Consider the following 18,126-nt stretch of genomic DNA (forward strand, 5'->3'; position numbering starts at 1 on the left):
TTTGGCCAATGGGGTAATATAAGAAAAGAAAATCCTACAAGCACCAAATTTGTAAGCGAATACTTCAGTAATTTCTTTAAGAATCAATCAACGAGTACAGCATATTTTCTTCTGCAAAACCATGTAAATATTATATTTTCTTTAAAGTTTGTTGCTGCCTGTCCCTCATTTACAAGTTCAGATACTTTTTAAAGCGTCGTTTCGAAGTTCCTGGGGGAGGTTAATCAATCACAGTCCTATACTGGGGCACATTTCAAGTTTCTACTGGCTCCACAAGGAAGTAACATCTGCCTTGACTGTTGCATTCCTTGTTTTCCACTGCATGCATATAAGCTACAGAGAAAAATCTCTCACCTTCCAAATCCACTGCCACATATGTCTGTGTCATAGTCAGTAAATTGTAGTGTTCACAGTGGCGTAGCGTGGCGGGTGCAGGGGGCGGGCACACCGGGCGCAACATCTGGGGGTTAGGGTTAGGGGGTGCAAATCCATGGGTTAGGGGGCGCAAATCCACAGGTTAGGGGGTGCAAATTACTTGCCTTGCCCCGGGTGCTGACAACCCACGCTACGCCACTGAGTGTTCAAACTCTTTCTTAGGAAAAACACAATTTTCAAAGAGTGTCAGGCCTAATGAGCACAGCAGATCATTCCCTGTGGGTCTTCCATGAAATCAACTGCCAAGATGAAAAGTCCCCGACGCCCCATATCTGCCTATGTCTCCTCCTCTCCAGGGCTTTTTCCAAGACTGAGACTGTGAGCAGCTAATGTTTCCTTTGTCCTTTTTATGCCCCTCTTGGGGATTTTTCAGTGGGAGGACAAAGGGGAAGAGCCTGTTGCAGCAGGAGGGGAAGACACCTGTAACCAGAGGCACCAACCTGGGCCCCAGATTGTGGGTGACACCCCACACACACAATGTGATGCCATGACATCAACATCACATCATGCCATCACCTGCTGCCCTTCAAGTAAAGATGTGTATTGATGCTAGGAGAGGATGTATTGATTAGATATTATCCTTCCTTCCTCATGTTTGTGAGTTCAGCAGAGTGCATCCCCTTGCAGCTGAAAATGTCTTTACCCTTTTCTCCTCTTAATAATCACGCAGATTATTCCGGAGGCGGCGCGAAACAGCAATGGCGGTCCTCTTCGCGCTGTGAAGAGGGGCTCCGCGAAAAAGGGTCGTCCGCTGCGGCAAAGCGGAGACCCATCAAGAAAAACCGCAGGCAGAGCGAGCCTGCGGCCGTGGGACTCGGCGGGCGCCTTGAGCCCCCCCAGAAGCGGAGAAGGAGCCTCGTAAGAGGCTCCGGAACGTGAAAGGGGGAGCGGCGCTGTGAGTTCATCGCTCTTTTCGTGGAAGCAAAGCCACGCTGCTGCTGATGATGAGCGCTGACCTTTCTTCTTGAAAATATCGGAATTGGAGCAACATACCCGTGAGTAAGGGGTTTAAATTCTTAATCTAAATTGAAGAAATTCGGCTGAAAACGGGAGGCGAGTAACAGGAAGTCCGCCTCCCGACTCTACTAATTAGATCAAAGCAAGGGCTCTGAAGCGAGCTGAAGTATTTAAAAGGGACTGTAAAAGTGGAAGAAAGAGTGCATTGATAGACTTTGCATTTTGAGGATAAAAGGGAAAGAATTGTGAAACTTATGGACTTTTACTTTTTGGATCTGTCCCCCTATCTTTGAGCTAAACGGAGTTGAAAGGGATAACCCCGTCATCGGGCTGCCAGTGTATAGAAGAGAACTGTCAAACTGCTGTCAAATTGATGACATTGTTGCATAGACTGAGAACTGTTGCATAGACTGAGAACATTGTTGCTTGGACCTATCTTGACACCTTGTGGCTGGATTTTAAGAGATTGGAAGCTTTGGAAACCTTCCTTTTGTGTTTGGGAACTACAAAAATTTAACATGGAGAATATAGGAACTTCAATGGCGGAAAATAGTTCCTTTCTTCTTTGAAACTTTGAAATACTCCCCCTATAGGACTGTGGAAGTATAGTGGCCTGGGAATTGAACTTTATTGAAATTCTTTGTGGTTTAATTTGTTTATACTTTGGACTTGTCTTTCCCATGGGACAAAAGATCATTTGACCTTGAACAGAGGCAGGTGTGGAATGAGTGGCTCAGGGAGAACAAGAGCAGCTAAAGCCAAAGATAAAGAAAAAGAGAAAAAATCTGGGCAACTCTTGCAAACAACTTTAACTCATCACCGCAGATCATCCGTCCCAACTGTGCTGACAGCACAGGAGGTGGAACTTGCACAGCCTGCTGCAGAAGATATGGCAACTGGAGGATCTGAAACAGTTTTGAAACAAATTTTGGAACAACTGGCAGTTTTAAATCAAAAAGTGGACAATCAAACATCAAAAATTGACCAAGCTACATCCTCTATTGGCAAATTAACTGAACAGGTTTCGCAGCACACTCAGGCAATTGAGAAACTGCAAGGAGCTACGGCAGAAAACTACAAATTAGCTGTGGAAGCCAATCAAAAAGCAGAACAGGCGAATATAAAGGTTGATGAAATTAAAGGAGAAGTAAGGCCTCTGAAAAGACAGGTAGGGGAACAACAAGCCTACCTGTCATTGGTTGAACTGAAAAGTAAAGAAAGCAATCTCAGGATAAGGGCTATCCCGGAACTGGAGCAAAACAATTTAGAGGGATTTTTGACACTTTTGTTCTCCAAATTCTGGGGAATTGAGGAAGAAAAGGACTTTAAAATTGTGACAGCCTTTAGACTGGGAAAATCTGTAAAGAAAGACAAGTCCAGAGACTGCTTAGTTGTTCTGAGATCAAGAGAAGAGAGGGATAAGATATTAGGCCTACATTTTAAGAAATCTTTGGAGATAGAAGGCAAAAGGGCCGAAATTTACAGAGATATACCCAAATATCTCTTGGAACTTAGGACTACCTATATAGACCTGACTAAATTGTTGAGACACAACGGAATTCCTTATAGGTGGGAGTTTCCACAAGGACTTTCATTTACTTACAAAGGAAGGAAAATAAAAATTAAATCACCTGAAGACCAGCAGAAGTTCCTACACGACTACGAGGAGGACCTGCAAAAAGGAGCTGCAGCTTCTTGGCCTCCACCACCACCGGGACCACCTTCAAGAGTTATACCACCTGGATCTGGACCAGCACTACTTCCTCCGGGACCGGAGGGAAGCTTAGACACCCCATTGTAGAACCCGTCAATTGATTCAGGATGTCTCTGCAGCTTCTCAGTTGGAACATAAATGGCGGAAATTCCCCGGAAAAAAGAAGGAAAGTTTTTCACATTTTGAAAAAGGAACAATTGGACGTTATCTGCCTACAAGAAACACATGTGACAAGGCTCCACAGAAAAGTGTTAATTAATAAAAGACTAGGCCAAGAATTTATTTCTTCGGACAAAGTTAAGAAAAGAGGAGTGGTGATATATGCAAAGGAGAGCCTGTCACCGAAATTCTTATTTAAAGATGAACATGGCCGAATTTTGGCGATTGAAATACAAACACAAGGAGAAAAATTTTTGATATTAGGAATATATGCTCCAAATGAGGGAAAGTCGGAATTTTTCAGGAAGCTGCATGAGACTATGCTGGATTACTTGGACTATAATAACATCATTATGTTGGGGGATATGAATGGGGTTGTGTCTGTAAATATGGATAAGTCACAAAGTGCCAACATATCGAAAGATGGCAGACTACCTAAAACTTTTTTTGAAATGACAGACAATATGGACTTAGTGGACATATGGAGGGTTAAGAACCCTCTAGGGAAAGAAGGGACTTTCTTTTCTGAAGCTCATCTGACATGGACACGAATCGACCAAATATGGACAACTAGAGGACTGGCACCTAAGACTAGAAAAGTGGAAATCTGTCCAAAAACCTGCTCCGACCATAATGCTTTGAAAGTGGAATTGAGACTTAATACAACCGGATCCTTTAGATGGAAAATGAATGACACTATATTAAGAGATCAGGAGATTGTGAAGAAGGCCCAAAAAACTTTAAAGGACTATTTTGAGATAAATTTGAACACCACCGTGGAAAAAAGAATAATCTGGGACGCAAGTAAGGCAGTTATGAGAGGGTTTCTAATACAACAAAACACGATTAAGAAAAGGCTCTGGAATGAAAAGAAGGAGAAGATATTGGAGAAAATAAGAGAAGGAGAGAGAAAATTAAGATCTAGGCCTAAGTCGAAGGATGTGCTAAGAGAAGTGAAATTTTTCCAGGCGCAATATTCAAAATTGATAAATCAAGAGGTGGAATGGAAAATTAAACAAATGAAACAAAGATCCTTTGAATCGGCGAATAAGTGTGGGAAACTGCTAGCCTGGCAGTTGAAAAAGAGACAAAAGCTTAATACAGTTACAAATCTAGAGATTGAAGGGAGAATGGTTCAGAAACCCGAGGAAATCAGAAAGTGTTTCCAGAGGTACTTTAAAGAACTCTACTCACAAGGGCCGCAAAAAGCTTCCGAGGTGGATCAATTTCTTAAAACTAATGGATTACAAAAAATACCCCTGGAAATGAGAACAAACCTGAACTGTAACATCACATAGCAAGAAATTGAAAGTGCCATTCAAAATCTTCAATTGGGCAAGTCTCCAGGCCCTGATGGCCTAACCTCCAAATATTATAAAGTTTTAAAGGACTATTTGATACAACCCTTGATGGAGGTCTGTAACCAGATTATGGAGGGAAGGAAGGCACCGGAAACGTGGAAAGAAGCTTTCATCACATTGATACCTAAACTAGAAACTGAAAAGACTCAACTTAAGAATTACCGCCCCATCTCACTCCTAAATGTGGATTATAAAATTTTTGCAGATATTTTGGCAAGTAGACTTAAAAAAGTATTAAATGAAGTGATCCATAAGGACCAGGCTGGCTTTCTCCCTGGTAGGCATTTGTTTGACAACACAAGAAACATTATTGACATTTTGGAACTTCTACAAACAAACCTTAACACTAGAGCGGCTTTAATCTTTATTGATGCAGAGAAGGCCTTTGATAATATTTCTTGGATGTTCATGAAGAAAAATTTGGAAGGGATGGGAGTGGGGCGGGGGTTTGAAAATGGTATAGAAGCAATCTACACAGAACAAAAAGCTAAATTGATAGTAAACAATGTGGTGACAGAGGAGTTTAAAATTGAAAAAGGGACACGTCAGGGGTGCCCCCTATCCCCCCTATTGTTCATCTCAGTTCTGGAGGTGTTGCTAAACATGATTAGAAAGGACCGGTTGGTTCAGGGAATTGAGGTCGGAGTGAAACAATATAAATTGAAAGCATTTGCAGATGACTTGGTATTAACACTTCAGGAACCAGTCTCCAGTACTAAAAGAGTGTTAGAATTAATTTCTGACTTTGGTCGGGTGGCGGGGTTTAAGTTAAATAAGCAAAAAACCAAGGTTTTAGCAAAAAACTTGACAGTTACAGAAACAGATGAGTTCTCTAAAGAAACGGAGTTGAATGTGGTTAAAAAAGTAAAATACCTAGGGGTGTATCTGACCTCCAAAAATTTGAATTTGTTTAAAGATAACTATGAGAAATGTTGGTCAGAAATCAAAAGAGATTTGGAAATATGGTCAAGACTGAAACTTTCCTTGTTAGGCCGAATAGCTGCTGTAAAGATGAATGTACTGCCGAAAATGTTATTTTTGTTTCAGGCCCTACAGATCGTGGACAAGGTGGAATGTTTTGGAAAGTGGCAGAAGGATATTTCTAAGTTTGTTTGGCAGGGCAAAAAGCCCCGAATAAAGTTTAAAATATTAACTGATGCGAAAGAAAGAGGGGGATTTGCCCTGCCAGACTTGAGGTTATATTATGAATCTGCAGCCTTCTGCTGGTTGAAAGATTGGATTTTATTGGAGAACACTGACGTCCTAGATCTGGAAGGGTTTGACAATGCGTTTGGGTGGCATGCATATTTGTGGTATGACAAGGTCAAAGTGCACAAATTGTTTAAAAATCATATTGTCAGAAGAGCAATTCTGATGGTCTGGACAAAATATAAAGACTTATTGGAGAGTAAGACTCCGAGGTGGCTCTCACCAGTGGAGGCCAAGGCACGTAAGAGACTTAACATGGAGGCCCATTGGCCTAAATATTGGGAAATAATTGAAAAAATTGGAGACAATTGGAGGTTGCTGAGCTTGGAAAAACTGAAAACTAAGGTACGAGACTGGCTGCACTATGCGCAAATTCAGGAGGTCTTTAAAATAGATAAAAAGGTTGGATTCCAGGTGGAAAAATCGAAACTAGAGACTGAATTGTTAGAGCCAAAAAGTAAACTACTTTCGAGAATGTATAACTTGCTGCTTAAGTGGAATACACAGGATGAGACAGTCAAATCCGCCATGATAAAATGGGCGCAGGATGTGGGGCACAACATTATGTTTGTAGACTGGGAAAGGTTATGGAACACCGGTTTGAAATTTACGGCATGCACTGCCTTGAAGGAAAATATTATGAAAATGGTATACCGGTGGTACATGACCCCAGTCAAGCTAGCTAAGATATACCATCTGTCGGACAATAAATGTTGGAAATGTGGAGAGGCGGAAGGGACATTCTTTCATCTCTGGTGGACCTGCCCGAAAGTGAAGGCCTTCTGGGAAATGATCCATAATGAACTAAAAAAGGTACTGAGATTTACCTTACCTAAGAAACCAGAGGCCTTCCTTCTGGGCATGGTAGACCAGAGAGTGCTTAAGAAGGACAGAACTTTTTTCATGTACGCTACCACAGCAGCAAGGATCCTGATTGCAAAATACTGGAAGACACAAGATTTACCCACGCTGGAGGAATGGCAATCACAGTTGATGGACTATATGGAATTGGCTGAAATGACTGGCAGAATCCGAGACTTGGGAGAAGAAACAATTGAGGAGGACTGGAAAAAGTTTAAGGACTATTTGAAAAAACACTATAAGCTGTATGAATGTTAAAAAAAATGCACCTTTCAGGAAACTCTAGCTTCAGCAAATGTAAGTTAATGAAATGAAAATTAAGACACAAGAATTTAGAGGTAAAATAATGAAATAACTTTATTGTGTTTAATACAAAGCATACAACAATTGGGTTATAGTAAAATTGAAATAAGAGAACATGATAAAATGGAAGATACAATAAGTTTTGAAATAAGTTAACAAATTGCTGATGTTTTATATGACAGGGAACGCAGGGTTTGGAGGATGTGGGGAAGTCCTTTAGATTGGATGGAAAAAGAACATGGAAATTTGTTATTCTTCTATTCTATTTTCTTATAACTATCCTTTATTCTTTTTTCTGTATTTCTTAAAATTAATAAAATATTATTAAAAAAATAATAATAATCACGCAGATTACTGCTTGTAAAAGGTAAAGATAACATTCACTCACTCAGAATACTTGTTGAAGAGTAACAGATACAGCAGCTTTGTCCAGGCAGGCTTAAAATGGTGATCCAGTTACAAAGACGTACTTTGGTCAAGATGATGATGGAGTCTGAGCTTAGGAGCTCAGACAAGCAGATGGTTCTACATTGCTGGATGGATGGATGGATGGATGGATGGATGGGGAGAGAGAAAGAGGGAGAGGAAGTGCTTACACCCTCCCCAGAGCGGGGCACAGTGGGAGTGTCTCTCAGAGTTCGTTCTGGGAAACATTCAGGAAGAAACTCGGAGGGCTTCAGCTCCTGTCATGTGCCTATCTAGCAAACATGTATTGTTGATTTGGCTGCATGGTAAATATCTCACACTTCACGGGTGGGTGGCAGTCCCCTCAGAAGGCAGAGCACATCACCGGCAGGAGTAGCAAGGAATGTCTGCCTTCTCACTCACCTCTCACCTTGCCCAGTCACGCTATCTTTCACCAGGACTTCAGTGCCACCTCTCTGTTTCCATGGGGACAAGTAAGCCAGGGCATGTTGGCAGAAGAGGAAGCAGAGGGAGGAAGAGGCGTCATGGCATTTTAGGTTGTCTTACACAAAATGGAAATGCTAGTCTTCACATAATATATGCAAACATTTTTGGAGGTCCCCCTTGTGACCCCAAGCAGAGGAACAATGTGACAACTGCACACCCTTCTCCTGGGCCCTGTGGAGAGGCAGGCAGCAGGTGCATTTGGCCCCAAGGTCAGAGGTTCCTCACCCCTGCTATAGATTACAAAAGGGCTCCAAAGTTTCCCAATTTTCATTCTCCTTTGGCTTTCCTTACTCAGCCAAATGAACAGCTTGGTGATTTTAGAAAGAAATTGTGAAACATGTTTCTTCAGCAAGTACATTGTGAATCCACTCGCCTTGAGTGGGTACACTGGGTGAGCAATCAATATTTGGGCAAATGTTAGATTTTCCGCAAGCTTCCACTGACTAGAGCTTACATCAGCCTGCTCAACCAGTCCAGCTGTTCCAGAACCCTGTTGTCGCAATGGCCAGCAAGATGACTGTGCAAAGCCTCAAAGCAGGACTGGACAGCAACACCACTCTAACCCCTTATGGTTCCCAGCAACTGACATTCAGAGGAATACTGTCTCCAACACTAGAGGAAGAACATGGCCAACTTGGTTAGTAGCCATTGTTAGCCTTATCCTCCATTATTTTCTTCTAATCCTCAACCAAACACATCCATGTTGCTGCCCATTGTTACTTCCTGTGAGCAAATTCCAGAGTTTAACTATGTGCTATTTCAAGCAGCACTTTCTTCCATCTTTCTCAAATCTTCCAACATTCACTGGCTGCCCACAAATTCTAGTGTTATGAGAAAGGAATAAAAGCTTTTCTCTGTCCTGTTGCACTAACGGCTTCCTATGAATTGAAGGCTGACTAAACCTCAGGGGTGCAGGGAGCTACAAGAATTGCCCCAATCAAAGAATATCAATGCTTGAGGTGTCACATAAGGGATTGCATACTCCTCAAGGCACCTTGGGCTCACATTGTTTGGGAATTTGTGGAAATAAACATAAGCACCTTGAATGTCTTGAATGTTACCAGTACATGAACCACTGTGTCCACGCAGCCAAGCAATTGACCTATCTCCAAGACCCAGAAATCAATCATTCACAAGGCCTCCAGTTTTTCATGGTTCAAGCTCAGTTTGTTGGCTGTCCTGCACCATGGCATCCAGGCACCAATCTGGGGTTTTGTGTATTGGGGATTCTAGAATTGGGTATCTTCAACATATGGATGACACTTCACTCCAAAACTCCAAATGACTCTTCCCAACAGCTTCATCTTGATGTTCAGTAGCCACTGCATACCCTCCAACATTCCTCAGATAAAAACAGGGGCATTTCTCACTCCCCACAATTTACAATCCCCCCATTTGTCGTCGTCCCCCATTTTGGTTGTTCCCCACCACCACCATGCCCCCACACAGCATTTTCTATCAGAAGAATGGCAAGTTTCACAACCACATCTTTTCACTCCCCCTTCCATCCTGCCCAGGGAGGCCCTGCCCTCTACCTGCCTCTCAGATCCAGTGCATTATGTGGGGAAGGGCCTCAGTTGTAGCAGCCTCTCCTCCTTTACATTTGCCAACTCTGCGTATTCTAAGGCTTTCACCATCCATTCTTCCTTTCAGGGTATTCTCAAAACTTTCGACCTCTGAGCATGAAGATCCTTTGCCATTGTAGCTGCATACACAAATGCAGTTTGAAATTTTGCTGACCAATATCCCCAGCCAGAAGGGTACTGGACCCTTGGAAAATTCAGTTTGATTTTTTTAAAAATATCATATATCATATCCCAAAAGACCTAGGCCTCCCTGCAGGTCCACCCCATGGGATAGAATGACCCCTTGCAGTTCTTATATTTCCAACACTTACTGTATTTGGTACATTCTTATACAGTGGTACCTTCGTTTTAGAACAGCTTAGCTTATGAACAACTTGGAAATAGAACACTGCAAACCCAGAAGTAGGTGTTTTGGTTTGTGAACTTTGCCTTAGAAGCTGAACATGTTCCGCTCCTTGTTGAGTATGTTCCGTTTGTACATTGAGTCTTCTACACCTATCAGAAGCTTCCTGTTGAGTCTGTCGGCTGTTGAGTCCCAAACACCCACAAAACACAGTGGTGATATTTGGAGCTTTTGTTTTTGCTAAAAAAATTTGCATTTTTGTTTGTGTGTGGCTTTTTCGTTATTTTGACTGTGACTTGTTCTTCATTTCATGGAACTGACTTGTGCTGTGTCTTGTGACTCCGTTTTTGTGACATGTGGCTCATGACTTCATTTTTGTCACTTGTTTTTCTGACTGTGTGGAACCCTGTTCAGCTACTGATGATTCTGTGACTGCAGAAATGGATAAAAGGCCCCCCCCCATCCAAACCATTACTATCATCAGTGCACGTGAGGAAAAAAAAAATTTAAATTTTTATCATCTATAATACTGTCTTATTTATTTATAGTACAGTACATTGATTATTGCTTTCATTTTATGGATCGATGATCTCATTAGATAGTAAAATTCATGTTAAATTTATGTTTTAGGGTCGGGTTACCAGATGTCCGGGGACGCAGGTGGCGCTGTGGGTTAAAGCCTCAGCGCCTAGGACTTGCCAATCGAAAGGTCGGCGGTTCGAATCCCTGCGGCGGGGTGCGCTCCCGCTGCTCGGTCCCAGCGCCTGCCAACCTAGCAGTTCGAAAGCACCTCCGGGTGGAAGTAGATAAATAGGGACCGCTTACCAGCGGGAAGGTAAACGGCGTTTCCGTGTGCGGCTCTGGCTCGCCAGAGCAGCGATGTCACGCTGGCCACGTGACCCGGAAGTGTCTCCGGACAGCGCTGGCCCCTGGCCTCTTGAGTGAGATGGGCGCACAACCCCAGAGTCTGTCAAGACTGGCCCGTACGGGCAGGGGTACCTTTACCTTTACCTTTTACCAGATGTTCCCAGGGATAGCGCCCAGATTTGCAAATCTGTCCCCAGACAAATTCTGTCCCTGGAATGTCCCCGGATTCCATTAAATATCCCCAGGAAAGGTGACACCCTGCTCTCCTGGAGTGATATGCAGCTGGAGGGGTGGGAAGATTTTGCACAGGCAGAGGCAGAGGTGGGGCGGGGGGGATCAAAGAGTGCGAAAGAAGGGCTTTGCACCTTGCCCGGCAGAGAAACTGCGTGCCTTGCGCCCCTCCTGGGCAACAGCAAGCCACCCGCCCATGATTCCTGAGCCTCCCCCGATCTCCTGTCCCCTTCCCCCTTCATTTTGAGAGATCACAGGAGGGCGGCTGTTGCCCAGGAGCGGCGCAAGGTGTGCAGTTTCTCTGCTGGGCAAGGTGCACAGCTCTTCTTTTGCACCCTGTGAAATTCTCAAAATGAAGGGGGAAGGGGGCAGGAGATGGGGGGAGGCTCAGGAGTCACGGACGGGTGGCGCACCATTGTCCAGGAGGGGGCGCAGGGTGCATGGTTTCTCTGCTGGGCAAGATACGGAAGGGTGAGATGATTTTGATCCCCTCGGCCAACTGGAGTGGCGGCAGAGCTGGCGCAGAGCAGGGCAGTTGAGCGTGAGAGACAACATGAACAAGAGCATGTCCCTGGTGGCCGGGAACTGCAGAAGTCAAATTGGAGCAGGGAAGCCTTGTGTTCTTTGAAGTTGAGGCTGCTTGAGTTGAGGTACCTCAGTTGCAGGGGGTTGGCCTACATGCCCCTCAGAGGTCCTTTCCAAATCTATGAATCTGTGATCGTCCCACAGTTGTATTCTCAAACTCTGCTTCCAACTCCACCCCGCAGGTTTCTCTCCTCCTCCGGACTTCTGAAGACAGCAAAACAGCTGATGTATAGATGTAATTAGGGATAATAAAGCATGTAATTTATTTATCTTTTAAAAAGTGTCCCCAAATTCATTGAAACAAATCTGGTAACCATATTTTAGGTGTTGTTTTTGAAAGCCTGGAATGGATTAATCGATTTTGCATTACTTTCTATGGGAAAGCATGCCTTGGTTTTAGAACGGCAGCTGTTCCAGAACCCTGTTGTCGCAATGGCCAACTAGATGCCTGTGCAAAGCCTCAAAGCAGGACTGGACAGCAACACCACTCTCCCCACTTGTGATTCCCAGCAGCTGATATTCAAAGGAATACTGTGAGCGAATTCCAGAGTTTGTTGTTGTTGTTTAGTCATTTATTCGTGTCCGACTCTTCATGACCCCATGGACCAGAGAACGCTAGGCACCTCTGTCCTCCACTACCTCCCGCAGTTTGGTCAAACTCATGCTGGTAACCTCGAAAACACTATCCAACCATCTCATCCTCTGTCGCCCCCTTCTCCTTGTGCCCTCCATCTTTCCCAACATCAGGGTCTTCTCCAGGGAGTCTTCTCTTCTCATGAGGTGGGCAAAGTACTGGAGCCTCAGCTTCACAATCTGTCCTTCCAGTGAGCACTCAGGGTTGATTTCCTTCAGTATGGAGAGGTTTGATCTTCTTGCAGTCCACGGGACTCTCAAGAGTCTCCTCCAGCACCATAATTCAAAAGCATCAATTCTTCGGCAATCAGCCTTCTTTTTTTTTTTTTAAATAATTTTTATTAATTTTCACAACCAACAAAAGACAAGAAAGAAAACAACAGCACACACAAAAAGAGAAAAGAAATAAACATACACAAAACACAAAAAATGTGACTTCCCCATACCTCCCTTACACTGCATCCTTGTTTTGCAATTTTTCAGCAACCCTTTAGTCCTTTTTTCCATTTGTATCTCTCTCAAATTTCTTAACATTATTATTTACAGCTGTAATTCTCTGTTTCTTACCCCCTGACATCTTAACAGTCCACAATCTTACAACAATTTTAAAGGTATAATTTAAATTTTTTCCAGTCCTCCTCCACTGTCTCTTTCCTCTGGTCACGGATTCTGCCGGTCATCTCCGCCAGTCCCATAAATTCAGTCACCTTCATCTGCCATTCTTCCAGAGTGGGTAGTTCTTGCGTCTTCCAATACTTTGCCAGAAGAATTCTTGCCGCTGTAGTTGCATACATAAAAAATGTCCTATCCTTTTTTGGTACCAATTGGCCAACCATACCCAGGAGAAAGGCCTCCGGCTTCTTTGAAAAGGTCCACTTAAGGACTTTCTTAAGTTCATTATAGATCATTTCCCAGTAGGCCTTAATCCTTGGGCAGGTCCACCAAAGGTTATAAAAGGTTCCTTCAGACTCATTACTTTTCCAACATTTGTTATTGGGCAATCAGCCTTCTTAATGGTCCATCTTTTACTTCCATTCCAGAGTTTAACCACCTGCTATTTCAAGCAGCACTTTCTTCCATCTGTCTGGAATCTTCCGACATTCCGACATTCAGTTTCATTGGCTGCCCACAGATTCTAGTGTTATGAGAAAGGAATGCAAACCTTTATTAATTTCTAAAATATTTTTAGAACCCACCTTATTTCTCTGATTATAAATTGCTTTAAACTACAGTGGTGCCCCGCAAGACGAATGCCTCGCAAGACGGAAAACTCGCTAGACGAAAGAGTTTTCCGTTTTGGAGGTGCTTCGCAAAACGAATTTCCTTTGGGCTTGCTTCACAAGACGAAAATGTCTTGCGAGTTCCTGCGGGTTTTTTTCCTTCCCCCCCCCCTTTTTCTAAGCGGCTTAGCCGCTTATCCGATAAGCCGATAAGCCGCTAAAAGCCGCTAATAGCGCTAATAGCGCTAATCCACTAATCCGTCAATGGGCTTGCTTCGCAAGACGAAAAAACCGCTAGACGAAGAGACTCGCAGAACAGATTCTTTTCGTCTTGCGAGGCACCACTGTATTCTGAATGTTATGCTTTAATCCCACAATCCATCCTGAGACTTTAAGGTGAGAAGCAAGTAGTCAATAACAACAGGAGGAATTTCCAGGGGTAGTGGGGGGTTCGATCGCCACCAGGATTTGTACTGTCCATTGCTGCGGCTGGAGACTTCATCTGGAATCTGACCTGCAGAAGTCATAGAATCATAAAGCTGGAAGGGACCCTCAATGGACACCTAGTCTGACAAGTCAGGTGATAACTGCTCATTTGACAAAACTAGACATGACCCCAGGAAGGTGTACCTGGGTCAGAAAGTATGATGGCAGTGCACAGGTGAAGAGTTTCTTGTTCCAATGGGCTTTTGGGAACTGACTACTTTAAATGAAGAGCTGGTGCCATGATGTTTTTATTGCAATCATTGGCATGGTTTTAATAGGGGGTGGGTGGGTGGGTGGGTGTTGTTTTAACTCTACCAATGTTTCGCAGGTGCAAAAATGTTGATGTGCTAGCCAAGTTTGATGGGGTTTTTGCTTCTCCTCAGGATGATGAAAATCAGAGCAGACTTTAAAGAGCTCCTATATCAGGAATGAGAAGCTGTGGTCCTCTAGGCCAGTGTTTCCCAACCTTGGGTCTGCAACTGTCTCTCTCTCTCTCTCTCTCTCTCTCTCTCTCTCTCTCTGCCTGTCTCGGATAATAGAAGCTAGATTAGTAGGGATGTGAAATTGAGGCTGGCACAGATTAGGAGGGACGTGTCCTTGGAGTACTTGGAAGGGGGAAGATATTTAATTTGTTTTCAGCCCTGTGCTTTACATTATGGTATAGCAGAATTAGAATTCTAGCAATTTATGACACTGTCCTGAACCCATTGTTCCTGGGTGCTGTCAAAGTGATTCTTGCAATCTTCTATAAATCCCTCGAATTAAGCCTTGTCATGCATCAGTTCCTTGCTTGGCCCAGTGCTGTTCTCAAACTCCTTCGTGGCTCTTCAGCTCTCTAGAATGATGAAGACACTGCTGATCTCCTGCCTCCTCTTGACCCTTCTGAGTCCAGGTGAGCAGAACCACAGCTGCTGTGCTCTTCATCATGTTTCCAAGAAGGAACTAACGGGGGGGGGGGTCAGCCATTAAAGCAATATAAGAAAGGACTTGTTGTTCCTTTGAAAAGTAGAGGAATAAAGCAAAAGGCCAGACTACAAAGGAACCTCAATGATAAATTGTTTTTGTTCCCAATATTTATATTTGTTTTTATTTAACCAAATACATACTGAGAGGTTTAGTATCCCAAAGTCCATTAGGGGTGTAAGGGAGGCAGTTGTCCACTCTTGGATAAACCAGAATTCTAGCTTTCATCTACAACAAAGAATATGTTTCTTGCACTTTTTTCTGTTTGTTTACCTCATCGTCCACTCAGATTCTGCAACTTCATCTGAAACTCTATCCTTTTGTCTCTGCTAACTATCGCTCACTTCAGGTAGGTGTTTTCCCCATTTTCTGTCCAGCCCAAAGAGTTTATCTTAATGGCCTTCTTAATGAGTTAATGACTGACTATCATCACCCTTTTGTTCCTCCAACGACCCCATCCAGCTAGCTCTAATGAGAGTGGCACCAAATCTAGGGGGCCCTGGGGGCCTTGACACCCCCAAAATATTTTCTGTAGGTGCCCAGCCTCTGTCCTCTTCCACTGCTTCACACCACTCACCTTATTAATCCCAGGATTACTCTCCTCCTTTGCTGCTATCAGTGCTGTGTCTATTAACCTCAATTTCTTCCCTTCACCACCATCCCTTCCCCTTTTCAGTGTACTGTATAGTCAGTTATAAGTGAAGGGCGGATTCAGGTCCATATTGGTGAGTCTGTATAAGAGTGAGAAAAAGAGAGTAAGAAAGAGAAAGATTCCAGATAAACATATGCAGAGTGTTATGTCAACAATAGGAGGTTTTTCTCCACTCAGGGGTGTCCTGGTGATACAAAATGCACCCCAAGGATATTGACTCCCATTTCATTACTAAACTCCTCAGGTTGGCTTGACACAGACTAAAGACAAGTCAAAGTAGTTATTCCAGTTCCACTGACCTGCTTGCCCATAATTCATTTTCAATTCCATAGGCAATATGTTGAAACTCATCCTACAGGTACTCACATTAAAGCTTAGCCCCCCCCCCCACCTCCTCCATGAGGTTTTATCTCTTCACCACTTCTCAAATAAATATACCTTTCCTTTTTAAGTTCTGCTAGTGCACATGTGGAACATCTTTGACAAACTCCAGTGCCCATCATCCAGAGACTGCAGGAGCCACCTAGGACAATCATTCACTGGTCTGTCCAAGACTCAGCCCCCATTCACACACAGCTTAAGAACTACAGGGGAAATATATATAGACAGCACTGCATAAGTGAAAAATGGCCCTTTTGGTCCACTATCTTGTTGTCACCATGGTGAACCAGATGCCTATGGGAAGTTCACAAGAAGGATCTGATTGCAACAGCTCCCTTTGTGCACTTTCCGGAAACTGGTACTCAGAAGCATAGTGCCTACAGTGTTAGAGAGAGAAAATATCTCTTGAGGATGGAAGCCAGCAACAGACTTATTATCCCCTTTGAATTTATCTATTCCTTTTCTTAAGCCATCCAAGTTGGTGGCCTTCGCTGCCTCTCATGAGATGGACTTTGTAGGAGGAACTGTGGTGCTGATGTGCCTTAATGTACCCATTTCCCATATGTGGATGTTGCTAAGGTTTTCTAAACCCATTTCCCCATGTCTGCAGTGGCATCTCTGAAATGTCAGTTTTGTTGAACTAATGATGAAGAATGCGAAAACACCACCATTCAGGAGTGTAATGAAGACATAGGTCAGCGCTGCATTTATTCCATTTCAGAGGCCGAATGGAGTAAGTGAGAAGAACTTTCAGCCTTTTTGACCACCAGACATAAACCCCAGACTTTCTAAGGCCATATCTTAGCTACAAACCACAGGATGTGGCTTTTCATAAAGCAGTGTTCTAGATCCTGTATTGCATGTATGAACCAGAGGGAAATTCAAGTCAGTTCACATTTGAAGGTGAGCTTACCTACTTGGTTCTTTCCAAAACAATATGCATAGCAAAACAAAGCCTTCCTTCCACATCCACACTTCTCCCATTTTTGCAATCCAGTTGTCCAGTCGTGTAATTTATATTTTATTCTAAGTCTGTTCCCCTGCCGGATGAATCTAGAAATACCTTTGTGCGATTCTTTGAGGTGTCCTGTCTTGCCTATCACCGGTATCAACTGGAATAGAAACAGCACTCTCTGCTGGTGAATTTTCATGAGGACTTTTCAAAAGTTCTCCATCCCTGCCTCACATTCAACAAATAGATAAAACTGGAGGCCTCTCTTTCCACTCCAGGCCAGGCCAGCCCAAGATATTGTGACACCTCAGGAGAACCATGTAATGCTGCCCACCGGCCAGGCAGGGAAGAAGGGGGGACTGAAGATTTACATTAGGAACAAGGAGGTGGGAATGGGGATCTACCCTGGAATTGTGTGGGAATAAGATGTACGTTGGCAACAAGGCTGGGAGGAGACCAGAAGCACCTCCCAATTGCCAAGAGGTGCCATTTGGAGGGGCTGCCAGGGAGGTCTGGCCTCCAAAGCACGAACCACAGCCAAGAGGCCATTATAGAGGCGGCATTTGGAGGGGCTGCTGAGGAGGTGGCAGATCTGGGCTCCAAGGAACAAACCACAGCGGCAAAGGTGGCAGCAGCCTGCAATGCTTTCATAGGAGGCTGCCCCTGGGGGATATGAAACTCTTGTGTGTACAAGCCATAACTCCAGGTCTTGTTTTTTCTTTCTTCTATAGTTTCTTTTGGGAGGAAATTTACTTACAAGTCCTGCACCAATGGACAGTTTTGCCGCACAGGCTATTCCAGGGCCACCGTAACGCCAAATATGTACATGGTGACCAAGACCTACTGCTGTGACACAGATATGTGCAACAGTGAACCTTTTGAACGTAAGTAGTAGCAGAAGCAGAAGCAGTGGGGGGTGCAAGAGGGCTGGTTGCCCTGGGTGCATTCGCTTCCCTCTCCCTGCTGGGAAGACCCCTCCCCAGACCCCACCAACATGTTTGCCACCCAGCCCTGACAGGAGCTGTTTCCAAGCAGGGCAGGGGCAACTCCCCTTCCCCTTGGGGAGAGGAAGAGAGGTGGGGACTCCATGGACGTGAAGGGCAGGCTTCTCAGCAGAGTCTGCCTCCCGCCCTCCTGCCTCCAGCCCTTTTCAAACTGAAGACAGAAGCTCGGGTTGGGATTTGAACTGAGAACGTCAAAGCTTGAAGTTAGGCTGGGCTGAACTACATGTTGAGGCCTCCTCAGGTGTGACTGGTGAGGCACTATGATGCCTCTGGATTGGCCAGGCCTTCTACAACCATCCGCAACGTGGGCTC

General features: G+C 44.1%; 1 long non-coding RNA gene across 1 annotated transcript in view; it reads right to left on the reverse strand.

The window, feature by feature from the left end:
• Positions 1 to 18,126, reverse strand: part of LOC310850121 — a 47,852-nt gene that overhangs the window by 20,300 nt on the left and 9,426 nt on the right. Inside the window, exon 2 of the long non-coding RNA XR_014567229.1 lies at positions 15,403 to 15,556. This is a non-coding gene — a long non-coding RNA (uncharacterized lncRNA). The remainder of the gene's footprint in view (positions 1 to 15,402; positions 15,557 to 18,126) is intronic.

The sequence above is a fragment of the Podarcis gaigeae genome, assembly GCF_964106915.1.
Source record: "Podarcis gaigeae genome assembly, chromosome: 8".
Taxonomy (NCBI): Eukaryota; Metazoa; Chordata; class Lepidosauria; order Squamata; family Lacertidae; genus Podarcis; species Podarcis gaigeae.